Source organism: Anabrus simplex, chromosome 3 (assembly GCF_040414725.1).
Source record: "Anabrus simplex isolate iqAnaSimp1 chromosome 3, ASM4041472v1, whole genome shotgun sequence".
Classification (NCBI taxonomy): Eukaryota; Metazoa; Arthropoda; class Insecta; order Orthoptera; family Tettigoniidae; genus Anabrus; species Anabrus simplex.
In genome coordinates this window covers 458580842-458600034 of record NC_090267.1, presented here as the reverse complement: position 1 = coordinate 458600034, position 19193 = coordinate 458580842, and the positions used below count along the sequence as shown (strand labels likewise).

The following is a 19193-nucleotide window of genomic DNA, read 5'->3' as shown; positions in this document are numbered from 1 at the left end:
CTAGATCAACATTTTTTCGGATAGGCTTCATTTTTTGTAATTTTTAACTGATGTTTTTTGTACATGTCAGTTATTTATATCGTCGCAATCCCTCAAAATCGGAGATGTATGTTTACCTGTATTTTTTCTGTACACTTTCGGGAACTTCAAAGCTGATAGGGCATAGAGTACTGCGTTTCTGCGGGGTTGGAGCACGGATACACATGAGCTCAGGTGGTATGCAATACGAATTTAGATTTGTCTGCTACACTTAACTGCATGGACTGGGCTTCAAAGAACAGAACCACTAAGATAATTCAGCACGAGCACGAGCTTTACTTAGGAGACATAAACCTAAACTTTTCAAGCAGCGTTCCCCAGTGGCGCAATTGGTTAGCGCACGGTACTTATACGACAGTAGCTGAGCGATGCCGGGGTTGTGAGTTCGAGCCTCACCTGGGGAATTTTTTGAAGCAAGGCGAAATGTTTTTCTGTTTTCACTGTTGCTGTAGGCAGTAGACATGAGCATATTTGTCTTCGTTCCGGCAATTGCTCTTCTTTTTATTTTCCTACTTCCTCTGGTGGTGGACATCACTCACTTATGAAGAAGTAAAAGTGCGATAAACCTTTTGCTAAAACCTGCGACGACACTGCGAAATGCCTTGCATAATAGCGAGCATTCCTTCCCCCCTCTGAATGGAAACATAAAATACATCTACAGCAGCCCCTTTCTGTCGTAAAATGCAACTAATGCATAGAACATAGGGACTCTAAACTGGTTGGTAACCACTGGCCCCTAACTGAGTCATGTGTAGCGTCACAGCTATTCTGGTCAGCCTCCCTAGCTGAGTTTTAGCTTCTCAGCTACTCGCACCAGCCATCTCGCTTCACCTTTCCTATCAAACTTTCGTTGGTCAACTCCTGTTGTGTTCCGACCCCGTCAGCAGCCCTGAAGTTGTTTTTCCGTAATATCCCATTTTCACACCAGGCAAATTCTAGGGCTGTCCCTTAAATAAGGCCACGGCCACTTCCTTCCCACTCCCAGCCTTTCCTATATCTTTTTTTTTTTTTTTTTTTTTTTTTTTTTGAGAGCGAGTGCTTGAGAGTTCCAGGGCAAAAACTATACCCTTCTACTCATCTCTTTCCGCTACCTGCCGATGAGTCGAAACATCTCCATCACGTACACTGGCGGAGGAAAAGCGATCTGTCATGGAAGGAAAAATTTACCCCCATGTCAGCGATGAAACCCCTCTTCACAAAGCTGTAAAAAATTCTAATTTTGGGGGTCGGAGTAGAATAAGAAGCAGAGTTTAGGGAGAGGCAAAGCTTTGCTTCTGAAGGGGGAAAGCTTAAACGGGCCTTTTCAGGAGATATATAATTGAGATTTTTATTGATTTAGTGATTTAATTTGAATAGGTCCGCCTCTGTGGTGTAGTCGTTAGCGTGATTAGCTGCAACCCTCGGAGGTCCGGGTTCGATTCCCGGCTCTGCCACGAAATTTGAAAAGTGATACGTGGGCTGGAACGGGGTCAACTCAGCCTCGGGAAGTCAACTGAATAGAGTTGGGTTCGATTCCCACCTCAGCCATTCTGGAAGTGGTTTTCCGTAGTTTCCCCACTTCTCCTTCAGGCAAATGCCGGGATGGTACCTAACTTACGGCCACGGCTGCTTCCTTCCCTCTTCCTTGCCTGTCCCATACAATCTTCCCATCCCTCCACAAGGCCCCTGTTCAGCATAACAGGTGAGGCCGCCTGGGCGAGGTACTGGTCATCCTCCACAGTTGTATCCCCTACCCAGAGTCCGAAGCTCCAGGACACTGCCCTTGGAGCGGTAGAGGTGGGATCCCTCGCTGAGTCCGAGGGAAAAACCGACCCTGGAGGGTAAACAGATTAAGAAAAAGAAGAATTTGGAATAGGCCGAAAAAGGGGGGGTAACCAGTTAAAACATATCGATGTTTGAAACGAATGTTCGGCTTCTTGGTTCCTACGACCTGTTTTAAGAGCAGGTAGATTGACTAAGGAGGATTCTAGTATTAGATCTAAAGAATGGTGCTTTCGTCATTTTTCGGAGGGTTTCATATTGGAAAATCTGTAATTTTGACATGTGAGTTTTCGGAATATACAGGTAGTCGTAAAAGTATCCGTTCATTCACTGGTGTGACCGTAAATAACAGCCAGTAGTGGAAAGGTAGCAAGGGAATCCATGTTGCAATATTTAGTTACCTTTTATTTGAGAATTAGAACGTGTTAAACTATCAAATAATAACACAATATGTTTAAAAATAGTGTTTTTGTAGCTGTCTGTTCTGACAAGTAATGCAGAAAAAATATTCGTCCACTTGTACTTCACACGCACTTGGCTCACAGAACAAATAACTCTTCAGTATCCAGTTGAAATTTTTTTGGGAGCAACGACAGCTTGAAGCCTCTTCGGCGTGGCGTGAACAAGTTTTGCCATGGTTTCTGGGCCTATCTTCTGCCAATCTTGAAGAAATGGTGGCTTCCATCTTCCCTTACTTTTCCTCTTTTGCTGCAGTCTCCGTTTTAGTTCCGCCCATAAATACGGTATGGGGTTTTAATCTGGCGTCTGGAGAGGTGTTTGCAGCAAAAAAGGTGTAGGTCTACTCTAAAGCAACCAGTGCGTAACGACCTAGGCAGTGTGTTTAGGGTCAGTATCTTTTTGAAGTGGTAGTCACCAACAGTGCCTAACTTTTCGACAGTGGGATTCTGTTTCTGCTTTGAAACGTCCAAATACACCATCGTATCCATTGTTGCGGGTATTCTGTCGAAGTTGCTTGCACCAGCCTCCAACAGATACCCCCATATTTATCTGCAGGATGAAGGTTTTTACTGTGGATTTCTTCGTCCTTCTTTCTCCACACACTACGCTTTGCGGACGTATCAAACATGCTGAATTTACGTTCATGGGTAAATATAATTCGTTTCTAAAATGTAAGAAGCTTACTGACATATTGTTATGCAAACTCCAACCTCTTCCGTCCGTTTACCTTACTTTAACTTACTAACCTTACCTTACTTGCTTGTTCGGCCTCTCATACCAACTGTACGTAACACTCCACACTCCATACAGTACCGGCGCTGATGTCCGTCCCACTTCATGATTCTACATCTTCTCGCAGCTCAGGACTAGAAACACGCGGATTTTCAGGCACGGTGCGTAGGTTACGTCTCTCTTCACGTTGTGTGACATTCCTACGGCGTCCTGTTCTACATTTATTTATCAGAGGCGAAGTGGTTTTGAATGCGCGACTAGTGCATTTTGCTCTTGATCGTAGAATTCCTGTCTTCTCAGCAATTAATTCGTAGGGAATATCCTTCTTTAGGAATTTCAACAATTCGTTTCTTCTTTATGTGTTTACCCTCCAGGGTCGGTTTTTCCCTCGGACTCAGTGAGGGATCCCACCTCTACCGCCTCAAGGGCAGTGTCCTGGAACTTCAGACTCTGGGTCGGGGGATACAACTGGCGAGGATGACCAGGACATCGCCCAGGCGGCCTCACCTGCTATGCTGAAAAGGGGCCTTGGTGGGGAATGGGAAAATTGGAAGGAATAGACAAGGAAGAGAGAAGGCAGCGGCCGTGGCCTTAAGTTAGGTACCATCCCAGCATTTGCCTAGAGGAGAATTGGGAAACCACGGAAAACCACTTCCAGGAGGGCTGACGTGTGAAGCGAACCCACCTCTTCTCAGCTGACCTCCCGAGGCTGAGCGGACCCCGTTCCAGCCTTCGTACCACTTAATAATTTCGTGGCAGAGCCGGGAATCGAACCCGAGCCTCCGGGGGTGGCAGCTAATCACACTAACCACTACACCACACAGGCGGACGCTCAACAATTCGCTCCTGTTCAAAAAGTGTTTTCCTTGTCTTACCCATTCTAACTCTGATACTGTTGTTTACGTGTTGCACCATCAGCACGTACTGCTTGAAAGAAGCCTGACTCATGTATTTCCAAACGTTATGATGTTAGACATCACAGAGAACATAGCAGACGAAGACTTGTGCGTTGCCGTTAATTACGCTATATCCGTACATTAATGGATTATTAACAGAAACGGAGGTACATACACTATATTTTGATACAATTATATTCTGCCTTGACGTTACTTTGCTACAGACTATTTTGGTTTTTTTTTCCCTAAGTGTTTATCACACCAGCAGGTGGACGGATACTTTTGCGACTATCTGTAGCTCCAGGCCTGACAGCCTTACAGCAGGATGGGCCTGACATGCTAAATAACTGTTTCTCTTAATGCTGTTAGAGGTACACCTATTATATAGCATAGATCTCAGGACTGCCACCCATGCCCTGGCTGGCTGTAAAGCCTGTTCTATATTCCATCTCCAAGTCAAACGACGGTCCATATTAAACCTAGATATTTAATTTTGTTAGGCCAAGACAGTGGGACATTATTATTAGCCAGAAGACCAAGTTTAGGCCGGCACTTGGTGAAAATAACAACCTGGGTATTCGTGGAATTTATTTTCGTCTTGTTCCGAACGCACCATTTCCAGAACAGGTTTTTGCAGCGCTCTGATAACATAGTAATTTCTCCTCTGAGATGTATAAATGTCTATGTCGTCAGCGTACTGTAGGCTCTCTCTCCTTTCTGCCCATGTGGTTTTTCCCTGACCCTTCAATACCACACTTCAACACCACCTTACCAAACACAAACTCTTGCCGTGGTAGCGAGTCTAACTCGGAAACCGGCAGATACTCCTTGTATCACTTCCCACTCTTCCCTGCTATCTCTTTCTTCTTAGAAATTAATAGCATGTCGGAGGCCATGTAGATTGAGTCGATGGTCACGGCGGGGGAGCGGGCTACGGGGGCCCCCCGTAAAAAAAAAAAAAAGTACTGTTGGACTTCTACTCCTTGATAGGTTGGAAGATCATTCACATATAGGCCGTATAATACAGGGAATATTATTCCTCCCTGAGGGACCCCAGCCTGGAGGGCCCTAGGGGAGAATTTCTTCCTTTCACAGGAGACATAAAATCTCCTGTTAGTTAAATAAGACTGAATAATATTGACCAAATAAGTGGGAACTTTATACGTTCCTAGGAGTTCTACTATAAGTCTTCGTGCCAGACAGTATCAAAAGCTTTTTGAACATCGAAAAATACTACTGGTTCGTTAAAGCGTATATTGAATAATCTTCTAAAGCAATGGACTAAGCGCACCGCAGCTAGTGGGGCATTGCGCTTAGACCGGAAGCCGAGGTGTTCCGGTCGCACTATTCTTTGCGGGTAAGGTAACCATTGAGGCGCGTGAGAAGGAGTCTCAAATGCTTTGGAAACGTGCGATAACAAGGTGATCGTACGATAATTTTTCGGGAATAATCTGTCCTTTCCTGGGAGGTATCTAGTTTTTAAACAGACCGATAATATAGCTGCCAAAAGTACTACTGCCTTATACGGCAGCGATTTAATTTCTTTATTTAACACCTTGTGATTGCCGGGAGAATTCTTCTCATTTACGCCCTATAACCCTGCGGACCTCTGCAGGCTTTATGTATGGTATGTCATTGTCAGGTCTCCATTGTTGTTTGAAAATTGAGGCTTTTCTGTGTTTCTCGGGTCCGCTGTTCGTTTTCGTCATCATCGTCAGAAATATCGTGAGTTACACATTGACTTTCAAGTGAGTCTGCGAAGGCTCTGTGTCGAAGCGACGTAAAGGTAATTTTTTGAGCTTCAGGTGACGCGGACCATTAAATATTACCAGCCAATCAGAATTCACTTCTGTTCAGAGGTTCGCAACTGCACATGGCATCGTTGGATTGTTTTCATTTCATTCCATTATCTGTTTATCTTTAAGGGTAGGCTTTTCCCCAGGACCGCCTCAAGGGCAGTGTCCTGGAGCGTGAGACATTCAGTCGGGGATACAACCGAGGAGGAGGGCCACTAACTCTCCCAGGCGGCCTCACCTGCTATGGTGAACAGGGCCTTGTGGGCGATGGGAAGATTGGAAGAGATAGACAAGGAAGAGGCCCTTAGGTTAGTTACTAACCTGGAATTTGCCTGAAGGAGAAATAGGAAACCACGGAAAAATCACTTCTATGATAGCTGAGGTGGGAATCGAACTCGGTCCTCTGGGGGTGACATCTAATTACACTAACCACTACACCACAGAGGGGGGCTCTACTTATGTATATTTCTGACCGACATTTAGCTGTCTTTACACTTTGTTTATTTTGCTTTTCAAAGAATACCACCGAGTTCGATAGCTGTAGTCGCTTAAGTGCGGCCACTATCCAGTATTCGGGAGATAGTAGGTTCGAACCCCACTGTCGGCAGCCCTGAAAATGGTTTTCCGTGGTTTCCCATTTTCACACCAGGCAAATGCTGGGGCTGTACTCAATTAAGGCCACGGCCGCTTCCTTCCCACTCCTAGCCCTTCCCTGTCCCATCGTCGCCATAAGACCTATCTGTGTCGATGCGACGTAAGGCAACTAGCAAAGAAAAAAATAAATAAATAAATAAATAAATAAATAAATAAAATAAAATAAAATACCAAAGCAACTAAGTGTTTTTAATCCTTTTTAGACATAAAACTGCAATTATCTATGTATCCGCGTATTTTATTTTTGATTTAAATGTCTTTGTACTCTTTTACAAGTTGCTTTATGTCGCACCGACGCAGATAGGTCCTGTGGTAACGATGGGATAGGAAAGTGCCAGGAGTGGGAAGAAAGCTGCTGTAGCCTTAGTTAAGGTACCTGGTGTGAAGATCGAAACCACGGAAAACCATCTTCAGGACTGCCGACAGTCGAGTTCGAACCTACTATCTCCCGAATGTAATATACTCTTTTAATTTCACCTTGTACTTTTGATGTTAGTTGAAGATGGTCCATACAAGCACCTAAAGATGTCCTAATTTAAGATTTAATTTACTATTTATTATAACTGTATTGTTGTACAGTAGTGAACAGGAGTATATATAATTAAACAAAATTTTCTTGTAGAAATTTTTTGTCCTTAAAAAACAAATATTTTTGCCCAACAAAGAAACATATAAATCACTCAAATGGTTTGCAGTGGAGGCTAAAATGGTCAAGGTCAGCAACCCAGCGTGTGAATTCCAGAATCACCGCATCCACTGCGACAGATTAGTGAACATCAGTCCTGAGCAGACATGGGGCTGCGTCAATACTCCGTAGCCCTCAGGCGCAGGGTTCGAATGGCCTGTCACCGAGCGAGTTCTTCCTGCGGTTATGAATCACAGCTGTGAGCTTGCATTCGGTAGATAGTGGGTTCGAATTCCAATGTCGGGAGCCCTGAAGATTGTTTTCCATGTTTCCCATTTTACACCAGGCAAATGCTAGGGCTGTACCTTAATTAAGGCCAAGGCCCCTTCCCACTCCTAACCATTTCGTATCCTTTCGTTGCCCTAAGACTTATCTGTGTCAGTGCGACTTAAAAGGGATAAAGAATGGCCTGTCCTCGACTATATATTCCTCTTCGAAAGTTGTTATATTTCGTCCCTTGTATAGTTAGAGCCCTGGGCGGATACACAAAATATTATCCGCTTCCGCATCCTCGAATGTCTATCCGCGGTTATTGTAACTATTTAGCTATAGGATATTACACCGAAAGCATTGAAACGGATAGATCTGTTAACATAATACAATAGACCTGACACCTGGCACTAGAACCCCTACAGTCACACGTTTATGAGGGATTTTCTCTTGCGACAACTACCGACGTATTGACCTTTGTTCCTTCTTTCCATTAATTGTGGGCAGAAGTCAGTTAGGCTTAGGTCAGATTTACAGCTTTATGGTCTCAAGGCTCTTTATACTGGCTCCCATACCAATATCAAGGGTGGCCTAACCACAAGTAAAAATAAGAGCATATCTGAGTAATAATAATAATTTCGTGTGGCTATTACTAGCCGAGTGCAGCCCTTGTAAGGCAGACCCTCCGATGAGGGTGGGCGGCATCTGCCATGTGTAGGTAACTGCGTATTATTGTGGTGGAGGATAGTGTTATGTGTGGTGTGTGAGTTGCAGGAATGTTGGGACAGCACAAACACCCGGGCCACTGGAATTAGCCAATGAAGGTTAAAATCCCCGACCCGGCCGGGAATCGAACCCGGGACCCTCTGAACAGAAGGCCAGTACGCTGACCTTTCAGCCAACGAGTCGGACAGCATATCTGAGTGAAAAACAATAAACTTCATTATTTAGAAATTATCCGCACTGCCACGCAGTTTGTATCCGCCAAGACACTAATTTAGCGGATATCCGCATTCGTGCAGAGCTCTTTCTGTAGTCTACTTTAGTTTCTTTCTTTCTTTCTTAATCTGTTTACCCTCCAGGGTTGGTTTTTCCCTCGGACTCTGTCTCAAGGGCAGTGTCCTGGAGCTTCAGACTCTGGGTCGGGGGATACAACTGGGGAGGATGACCAGTGACTCGCCCAGGCGGCCTCACCTGCTATGCTGAACAGGGGCCTTGCGGGGGGATGAGAAGACTGGAAGGGATAGATAAGGAAGAAGGAAGGAATTGGCCGTGGTCTTCAGTTAGGTACCATCCCGGCATTTGCCTGGATGAGAAGTGCGAAACAACGGAAATCCACTTCCAGGATGGCTGAGCTGGGAATCGAACCCACCTCTACTCAGTGGACCTCCCGAGGCTGAGTGGACCCCTTGTCAGCCCTCGTACCACTTTTCAAATTTCGTGGCAAAGCCGGGAATCGAATCCGGCCCTCCAGGGGTGGCAGCTAATCACACTAACCACTACACCACAGAGGCGGACTACTTTAGTTTCTGCAGAACCTTTTAATACTCTATATAGCAACGGTGTTCACACGTTTTTCACATCAAGTGAAAAATATGATTTGATTGACGGAGTAGCCAGTGTATTATTAACCGAAATAAAGAAAGCCGTCAAAATAATTTGTTCCAAATATTGCTGTAGTGTAGCCATGCTAAGGAATTTTAAACCAATCGCCGCTTTCTATCGCTTTTAGTTCTGCCTCTTTTCGAGCCGGGCTGGGCTTTGAGCCTGGGCAGGGCTCGAACACAATGGCCTTCGACAAATACGCATGTATTCAGTAACAGCTTATGTAAGTTCCAATACTGATATCACGGACTTGCAGAGTGCTGTAACCCATGGATGGTATTGAAGTTCAAACTTAAGATTTATCGCCAGTAAACGTTTTGATAGCCACCAACCATTGCTAGGCTTGGAAATACACAATTACCGTACCGTTCAGTATGAGTTGTGAGCTATTTAACACCCATTGTGTAATTGAAAAGCCACGTCCGCTCCATATAACAGCGATAAACCTAGCTATTGCTGACGCCACGTTGAAGGTCGGTACACAGTTCTCGAAACATTCGTGGTCACAGATGCGATAAAAAAATTTAAAAAAAACATTTTCAATGATGATTCTTACTGCGGTAGGAACACATTATTATTATTATTATTATTATTATTATTATTATTATTATTATTATTATTAATCTGTTTACCCTCCAACCAACCTTGAGGGTAAATAGATTAAGAAGAAAATAAAATAATAATAATAATAATAATAATAATAATAATAATAATAATAATAATAATAATAATAATAATAATAATAGTAATTGTTACCGTGTTTTAGCGGTAGGTAGAGGCGTAAGAAGGTGCGGGCGTGAATGGGTTTCAAACTACGGAATCAAAGTTAATGTAAAAGTAATTTAAAATTTAACTAGGTTATATTTTCTTTTCAAAAACAAAGCAATAACAGACATGGCAGGTACAATGTAGCAAAACAAGGGGAGATACAATATTTACAGGTTTTGGGCTTCACGCCCTGACTTCTGCGATCAGCTCAGTTTTACCACAAACACAAGTTTTAACAGAGGGGCAGAAAACCCCATTCATCCCTAGGAGCCCCTGGCTCCGAATTACACAGAAAAGCCTCCACGAGGCATATGACACTCCATTTTCAAAAGAGCGATCCGCTCTTAAAATTTAAGCCTCTCAAAGGCCAAACCAAACTCTACCTTCAAGCTGTCCTTTAAGGACGTATTCACAGGGGTAAAATACCCAACCTACAGAGGTCTATTACATGAAAAGAAGGTTGATTACATGACCTCTAAAGTAACAATTTGAGAGGAGGCGATCTTGCACTCCTAATACACTTTTTTTTTTTTTTTTAAAACCTAATCTGGCTCTGGGCCGCTAACGCAAGGGCTAATCCCATACTACAGAGGTGACTTAGAGAAGAACACTTTACATTACATAAACGAAGAATAGTTTGAGAAAATAAGTTCACCTCAAAACAAATGTGAGTGGGAGCTCGAGAGGGTAGGCACTCTCTATCCCAATATGTAGCTTTACAAGAAAAAGATGAAAGGAGTAATTACATTTTAGGAAAAGGCTACATGATGGAAATGCTTCGAACCCGCCGCGAGTGTTAAACTGCCGACCTAGCAAGAAAAGAAGTTATTAATAGGCCATTACCTGGTGTTGAACGGCTGAAGAAGAAAGAGGCGCTTCCCGCCTCCTGCTATGTACTTAATACACTGAAAGATGGAACAGAAGTGGCCCGGAGACCCCAAAATCAGCAGTTTATATCCTCTCGCGGAAGATTCTAGGCGTTAGGGGAAATAAAACACCCTCCCTCAAAGTTTTTATTGGTTCGGGAAAAGAAACCCCTACATAGAGGAAAAAGAAACACATTATTGGTGGAAAATTAATTAAAGAAATTCGGGATTGGCTAGATCCAAACTAAGGGGAAAAAGAGGGGTATACAGCCAACTTAAACCATGACAGAAAGAAATTTAACAAAGAACAAACTCTTGAAATAAAAATTTCTCCAACAAAATAGTTCTTTAACTCCGCACTAGGTCGCACTATTGTTGATCTTCAGTAGTGTCCTCTAGAAGAGAAAGTTCACACTTCTTACTTCAAGCGAAACAAAAACACATCAAAAGTGACACAGTTCAAAAACTCAAAATTTTCCACGTGGTGACATCTTCTGAGAAAGTAGAGAATTAATAGAATAGATAAAGTTCAACCTTCCTCCAGAAGAGGAGTTTCCACTGGCGCAACTTTTAAATAAACAGAGTAGAGGTGTACCGCCCGGTACAGACCTCCCCCCCCAAAAGTTCCTCCAGGGGTGACACATGAAATCAGTTTGAAACAAAGTCCAAGTAATGATGTTGATATTAAGATTAATTGCGGAAGCATTTATAAGATTTTAGTAATTTGGTTGGTTTCAATTTCAAAATTTTGTTGTTGCAGGTGCAGTAAAGTCTTTCTGTTTGTAGTAGTTGAATTTCTGAAGATAAACCTTTAATGCTTAAAAGTGAAGAAAAGTTTTGCAATGTCCACCAAATATTGTTGTTAAATTCCCAAATGTAGTTATCTCTTATAGTAACTGTCCATGTAGTTGATGTTGATGAAGTTGGATGGCCGGACCGGCCGTTGCAGCTTGCGTCCAAAAGGAGGCCGCTCGGACCCCTTAAGTACCCTGAGATACCGCTCGCCCGCACTATGAGGGGAGCAGAGGTGTTGAAGTACGCCGCGCCCGCGGTGAACAGATACAGGCTGCGGGCATGTAGCAGGTCGTGCGCCGCACATCAGCCTTGGCCGGGAGGTGAGCTCCGGCTCGCCGTGCACATGTCGTCCTCGCTGGAGAGGAGGGGGCCCATCCCCCTCCCCAGTCGCTGCACGGCGCTGCGCGGCTGCGGGGGTGCTGAAACATTAAAGCTAGGCGGCAGAATTGTGTTGGACAATCATTTTCTTTGAGGGTACAGGCTTGTGGAGAGGTTGAGGGGCCAGCGGCGTGTAGATATCCATGGCATTTACTATTATGAAGCCACAGTGTAAGGTGAAGCAGGAGACGGGAGCGTGGTAATGGCCGTGGCAAGAACAGGATGGCAGTTTAACGGATCGGGGTGGGTTTTACAGAAGGCTTACATCTAAAACCAAAATATTACAGAAGGGGCAGAACGCCTTAAAAGTGAAACTCAAAAAAAAAATATAACCTTCATATCCTTTCAAAATAATATGAAGCAAGTTAACACAAAATTACACCGGTTTCACCTGGGACAGGTGAACTCTAAATATCCTCTCGGTGGCTGGATTACTTAGCAATAAGGTAACCGGCGTAAGAAAATCGAGAATGATACAAGGCCCATGAAATCTGGGGGCAAGCTTGCCCGCGGGAACAAAATTTTTGACCATAACCTGGTCACCTACCTTCAAAGTGGTGGGTCTCCGTCCACGATCATACCTTTCCCTAACCTTTTCATGAGACACTTTAAGATTGGCTTTAGCCTTCTTCCAAAGATCTTTAATGTTATCCGGATCTATTGTCTCGGGTAGAATGTCATTCAAAGACCAGAGGTTAGAGAGCGGCGAGTTGGGAACAAACTTGAACATCAAGGAAGCTGGAGTAAACTTGTGAGATTCATGAACCGCCGAATTCAAAGCAAAAGCTATCCAATGCAGGGACGTGTCCCACCTGGAAGGATCTTCATGATGATAGGCAATGAGTGCGGACCTGAGATTACGGTTAACCCGTTCAGCCAGAGATGGTTGAGGATAATAAGCAGATGTAGTTACATGAGAGATGGACAAGTCAAAACAGAATTTACGAAATAAATTAGATGTAAAAGCCTTAGCATTATCAGATACAATATATTGACACGGACCAAAAGAAGCAAAAATAGAATTTAAGCAAGTAATGGTTGACTGAGCGGTAGCCAGCTTAGTCGGAAATAACCAGGAAAATCTTGTAAAACCATCTACACACACAAGGATGAACTTGTTGGCATTGCCCTTTGACTGGGGGAAGGGTCCCACATAATCAATATACAGGCGTTCCATGGGGCGCGACGCTTGATGAGAAGACAAAAGGCCTACTTTAGTGGACATGGTGGGTTTACTGAGCAAACAAGATTTACAAGCTTTTACAAGTTCACGGATTTCACCGTCCATACCTTTCCAGATGAACATTTCACGAATCTTTTCACGAGTTTTAAAGATACCCAGATGCCCCCCCAATGGGGTCTCATGATAGTATTTGAAGATCATAGGTACAAGAACCGCTGGAACAACAACTTTCATCAACTTATCATGCCTCGAAGGGCAACATAGAACACCATTCCTCAGAACATAAGGGACAGCATGTTCCCCAGAAGAAAGGGTTTCCATTATAGGAGCCAGCGTCGGATCTTCACGTTGGTATTTCTCAATATCCCTAAAAAGCATGGGAGCATCTGTTAGGATGGCATTAACCTCGGATAGTATGGACTCGGAAGGTGATGAACTGTCGACCGGTTCGTGGGTTTCGACGTCGTTGTGAAACATACGGCTGAGTCCATCAGCAACAACATTTTCGGTACCTCTGATATGTCGTACATCAAATTGGAAGGCAGAAATACGGATGGCCCAACGGGCTATACGACCAGTACGACGCGGCCTACCTAAGACCCAGCTTAAGGCTTGATTATCTGTCTCCAGGTCGAATTTGACATGTTCCAGATAGAGACGGAACTTTTCTAAGGCGAATAAGACTGCCAACCCTTCGAGCTCATAGATGGAATACTTGGCTTCTTGAGCCGATAGAGTCCTAGATGCATAGGCGATGGGACGCCTCCCTAGTTCAGTCTCTTGAAGAAGGACTGCAGCTACAGCTGACGACGACGCGTCCGTTTGGACGATGAATTTCTTCGAGAAATCAGGCATAGCAAGTACAGGGGCATTACAGAGAGCTAATTTAAGATCTTCGAAAGCGGCTTGTTGAGAAGGTCCCCACTCGAATTTGATGCCTTTCCTACGAAGAAGGTTTAAGGGCGCCGCTCTATTAGCGAAGTTAGGAATAAACTTCCTGAAGAAATTCACCATACCAATGAATCTAGCGATACCTTTGATGTCCTTAGGAGGTTTAAAATCACGGATGGCCTGTGTTCTAGAATGATCGACAGCTACCCCATCGGGAGACACAATATGCCCTAGGAATGACATAGAGGGCTTAGCAAAGGCAACCTTGGACAACTTGACAGTTAACCCAGCCTTACGAAGGCGATTGAGAACTTCTCGCAGATGATCTAGATGTTCTTCAAAAGTCTCGGAAAATACGACGACATCATCCAAGTAGTGATATAAGTACTCAAATTTGATGTCGGAAAAGACCCTATCTAGTAGCCTAGTGAGCACAGCTGCCCCCGTGGGGAGCCCGAAAGGCACGCGGTTGTATTCGTATAAATTCCAGTCCGTGGCAAACGCTGTAAGATGTTTAGACTCCTCGGCAAGGGGAATTTGATTATAGGCCTGATTCAAGTCCAAGATAGTGAAGAACTTGGCCTTTCGAAACCATGAAAAGCAAGAATGAAGGTCGGGAAGGGGCACAGATTGCAACACCACCTTCCGATTGAGAGCCCTGTAATCAATGACAGGCCTGAAGCCTCCTTGGGGTTTCGGGACTAGAAAAATAGGCGAAGAATACGCTGACTTAGAGGGCCTAATAATACCATCCTTCAACATCTGATCGATGATTTCTTTCAGAGCCTTCATTTTAGGTGGAGATAGCCTATACGGTGGAAAACGGACAGGAATTGAATCCGTGACCTCAATTTTGTATTCAATAAGGTCAGTAACACCAAGAGTATCAGAGAACACCTCGGGAAACGACTGACACAGTTTCCGAATACTATCAGCCTGCTCCTCAGGTAGATGTCTAAGGTCTAACAACATCTCATCCTGGGTAGGCGAAATAGATGAACATGATACAGAATTACACTTTAACAAGGGAATTCTACAATTGGACGCAAATTTGAATGTGCACGACCTACTCTGGAGATCGAGCACAAGACCAGTGTGAGAAATGAAGTCCGCTCCCAATATGATGGGGCAAGACAAACGCTTGGCCACAAACAATTTGATCTTCCATGTAAATTTAAAAACCCGAATTTTGACATGTAAGGAACCTAGAATTTCTAATGGAGATGAATTAGCCGAAACATATTTAACAGGAGATGAGTCATAGTCAGGGAGTTTACAAACAGATTTCAATTTAGAATACCAATCAGCCGAAATAATGGAACAAACACTGCCTGAATCTAAGAGAGCTGTTATAGGCTCGTTATTTAACTCAATCTTAAGAAAAGGAACAGGTGCGGGGGTATCCGCCGCAATCCTAAGACACTCTTTAGGGCATTCAAAAGATGAATTTGAAGGCTGGTCGTTCTCTGCATTTACAACCTGTTTACTAGGGGCTGAGTCTCGGGAAGATGGATTAGTCGGCTCAGCCGACGCCACTAGTCACTTTTTATTATTGGCATAGCTGGAATTTGCACCAGAAGTTGAGCAGGAGGGGGTGCTATTTGAGTTTGGGCAATTCTTGGCGATATGTGAGAAGGCCCCACACTTAAAACAGCCTTGTGATGACCCTGCTCCATTCCTTGTCCCACTTGACTTGATCAGAGGACACTTATTCCGCAGATGGTCAGGCGACCCGCAAGCATAACATTTACGGGGATTGACTGGTCGGCGAGGTGGAGGCCGAGTGTTACTAAAGGAAGGCGGGGGTTCTTTCGCGACACGCAAAGAATCGGCGTATCTAACTCCTTCCGCTGAGACTGCCAATGCTTCAAGTTCCGAGAACGTTTGCGGGCACGCCGCGAAACACAAATATGACCTATAGGATGGTGAAATACCTTCCACAATAGCTTGTACAATTTGATCCTCAGGGAAGTGAAGAGCAAACACCCTAGTATAAAACTTAATATCTTGGATGAAGTCTGCCAGGTTTTCATCCAAGCGCTGTACCCGATAATAGTATTTCTGAATAAGGGAGGACCTGGCCCTAGCCGGGATGAAGTTAGCTAGCAAATGGGCATGGAAATCCTCAATAGAAGATTGCTCAGCGATGGCTCTAACTATTTTGTCAGATAGAACACCAATAGCATAAGGATAGATAATTTGCAAAATTTGACATGGGGAAAGAGAAAACACAAGGGCATGATCCTGAAATTCCACTAGAAATCTTAAAAATGAAATTACGTCACTGGTGGTGTTGACGGAAAACTTAGAGATACCTCTAAGCAACATTGCCAATGGATGAGGCAAGCTGCTGAACCCAGGTGACATAGTCGTTAAAGGTTTCAATGGCAAAGAAGTTAATTCAGAGCGGATGTTACTCAATGACGCACGGCGTTCAGATTCGTTGTTCGATGGGGCAGAGATAGTTTGAGCAGCAACGGTTATCCTATTGACTTCTCCCTGAGGAGGCTCTTCCTCGTTACCTACATTCACCATGGCGGGTTGATCAGTTTTGGGAGGAGCTTCGCCGGTTAGCAATTGAGTGACCTTATTAGACAATTCAGAAATAGTTTCAAGGAGCGTATTAGCTTGCTTCCTCTGAACGTCATTCACCTTTAGAGACAACAGATCATTAACTCTATTTGCAAAGTGATACAGCCTGCCTTGCACACGCTTAATTTGATTAGGAGATGGATCGTTTTCATCAAAAAAGCTGACTACCGATGCAAGCCCAGTAATATTCTCGACAATCGTGGAAAGAGAGTCATCGATTTCTTTCTCTCCCAAATTGGGGATGGAAATGGGCAAATCAAGGGACTCTCTAAGCTTGTTAGTGTCTATTGCAACCGTGCCTCCAGATTGAACGTTTCTGATAGTTAACTCATATATCAACTCCTCTTTGCGCAAGTAGTTAAGGAGGAGAACATCGCGAGGGCCGGGCATGATGACAGAACAATTTTGAAAAACTCAAAAAATTCCAGCAACTGAGAAAATTGTTAGAGTTCGAATCAAAGCAATGTTTAGCCGTCAAAAGGGGCTAAATTGAGACCCATTCAACCACGCTCTGCTACCACTTGTTACCGTGTTTTAGCGGTAGGTAGAGGCGTAAGAAGGTGCGGGCGTGAATGGGTTTCAAACTACGGAATCAAAGTTAATGTAAAAGTAATTTAAAATTTAACTAGGTTATATTTTCTTTTCAAAAACAAAGCAATAACAGACATGGCAGGTACAATGTAGCAAAACAAGGGGAGATACAATATTTACAGGTTTTGGGCTTCACGCCCTGACTTCTGCGATCAGCTCAGTTTTACCACAAACACAAGTTTTAACAGAGGGGCAGAAAACCCCATTCATCCCTAGGAGCCCCTGGCTCCGAATTACACAGAAAAGCCTCCACGAGGCATATGACACTCCATTTTCAAAAGAGCGATCCGCTCTTAAAATTTAAGCCTCTCAAAGGCCAAACCAAACTCTACCTTCAAGCTGTCCTTTAAGGACGTATTCACAGGGGTAAAATACCCAACCTACAGAGGTCTATTACATGAAAAGAAGGTGGATTACATGACCTCTAAAGTAACAATTTGAGAGGAGGCGATCTTGCACTCCTAATACACTTTGTTTTTTTTTTTTAAAACCTAATCTGGCTCTGGGCCGCTAACGCAAGGGCTAATCCCATACTACAGAGGTGACTTAGAGAAGAACACTTTACATTACATAAACGAAGAATAGTTTGAGAAAATAAGTTCACCTCAAAACAAATGTGAGTGGGAGCTCGAGAGGGTAGGCACTCTCTATCCCAATATGTAGCTTTACAAGAAAAAGATGAAAGGAGTAATTACATTTTAGGAAAAGGCTACATGATGGAAATGCTTCGAACCCGCCGCGAGTGTTAAACTGCCGACCTAGCAAGAAAAGAAGTTATTAATAGGCCATTACCTGGTGTTGAACGGCTGAAGAAGAAAGAGGCGCTTCCCGCCTCCTGCTATGTACTTAATACACTGAAAGATGGAACAGAAGTGGCCCGGAGACCCCAAAATCAGCAGTTTATATCCTCTCGCGGAAGATTCTAGGCGTTAGGGGAAATAAAACACCCTCCCTCAAAGTTTTTATTGATTCGGGAAAAGAAACCCCTACATAGAGGAAAAAGAAACACATTATTGGTGGAAAATTAATTAAAGAAATTCGGGATTGGCTAGATCCAAACTAAGGGGAAAAAGAGGGGTATACAGCCAACTTAAACCATGACAGAAAGAAATTTAACAAAGAACAAACTCTTGAAATAAAAATTTCTCCAACAAAATAGTTCTTTAACTCCGCACTAGGTCGCACTATTGTTGATCTTCAGTAGTGTCCTCTAGAAGAGAAAGTTCACACTTCTTACTTCAAGCGAAACAAAAACACATCAAAAGTGACACAGTTCAAAAACTCAAAATTTTCCACGTGGTGACATCTTCTGAGAAAGTAGAGAATTAATAGAATAGATAAAGTTCAACCTTCCTCCAGAAGAGGAGTTTCCACTGGCGCAACTTTTAAATAAACAGAGTAGAGGTGTACCGCCCGGTACAGTAATAATAATAATAATAATTGTTACGGAGTTATCCGTTGAAGTCAGAGGTGAAAGAAGGTGCGGGCTGGAATGGGTCTAACTACAAGTTCGAAAGATGAATTAAAATTTCAACAAAGGTTATATTTTCAAAACTTAACAATGGTGACAGAATTTAGAGCGTACAACAATTAACAACCAGTTAAATCAGGTACAAGGCAACTTTACAAATACTGGGCTACGAGCCCCAAAGTCTGAGCTCACAGCTCACACCCACAAATTACCAAAGGGCAGAAAACCCCTTCATTACATGGAGCTCTTGCTCCCGCTTCGTAATACCAAGCCTCTTAGAGGCACCTTCCAAAATACCAGAAAGAGCTGGCCTGCTCTCAGTTTTACAAGCCTATCAAAGGCCACAACAAACATTACTTCTAACTGCCCTCAAGGCACACCAAGGAACAGGGGTATTTAATACCCAACCTACAGGGCCTTCCTATGAAGAAAACAAAACATCAGGTTAAGTTACTGGCCCAAAGGACAGGAGGCGTGAGCTTGCACTCCTAAATACACATTTTAAAACCTAAGTGGCTCTAGGCCGATACACAGGGGCTATTCCCAAGCTAGGGAGGTGACTCGTATGAGAAAACTTTAATACATTAAGGAAGAGAAGAAACGGTTACGAAAACGTAGTCTCCTCAATTTCAAATGAAGGGGAGCTCGAGAGGGTAAAGCACTCTCTATCCCCGAATTAAATTTCAAGAAAACTGAAGTTTACCAGAAAAAGGGTTTACATGTTTAATAGTTTACATATGAAAGGTTTCGAACCCTCCCCGAGAGTTAAACTGCTGAGCTAGCACGAATTAAAGATGTTAAAAGGCCATTACCTTGTTGGA

The 19193-nt window shown here is 43.6% G+C and overlaps 1 non-coding gene across 1 annotated transcript; it reads left to right on the top strand.

Moving 5' to 3' along the window:
- The first annotated feature begins 353 nt into the window (after positions 1-353).
- Positions 354-443, top strand: TRNAI-UAU (transfer RNA isoleucine (anticodon UAU)). Its single transcript is given in 2 exon segments — positions 354-391; positions 408-443. It is a non-coding gene; the product is annotated as a tRNA-Ile (tRNA).
- Positions 444-19193: the final 18750 nt, after the last annotated feature.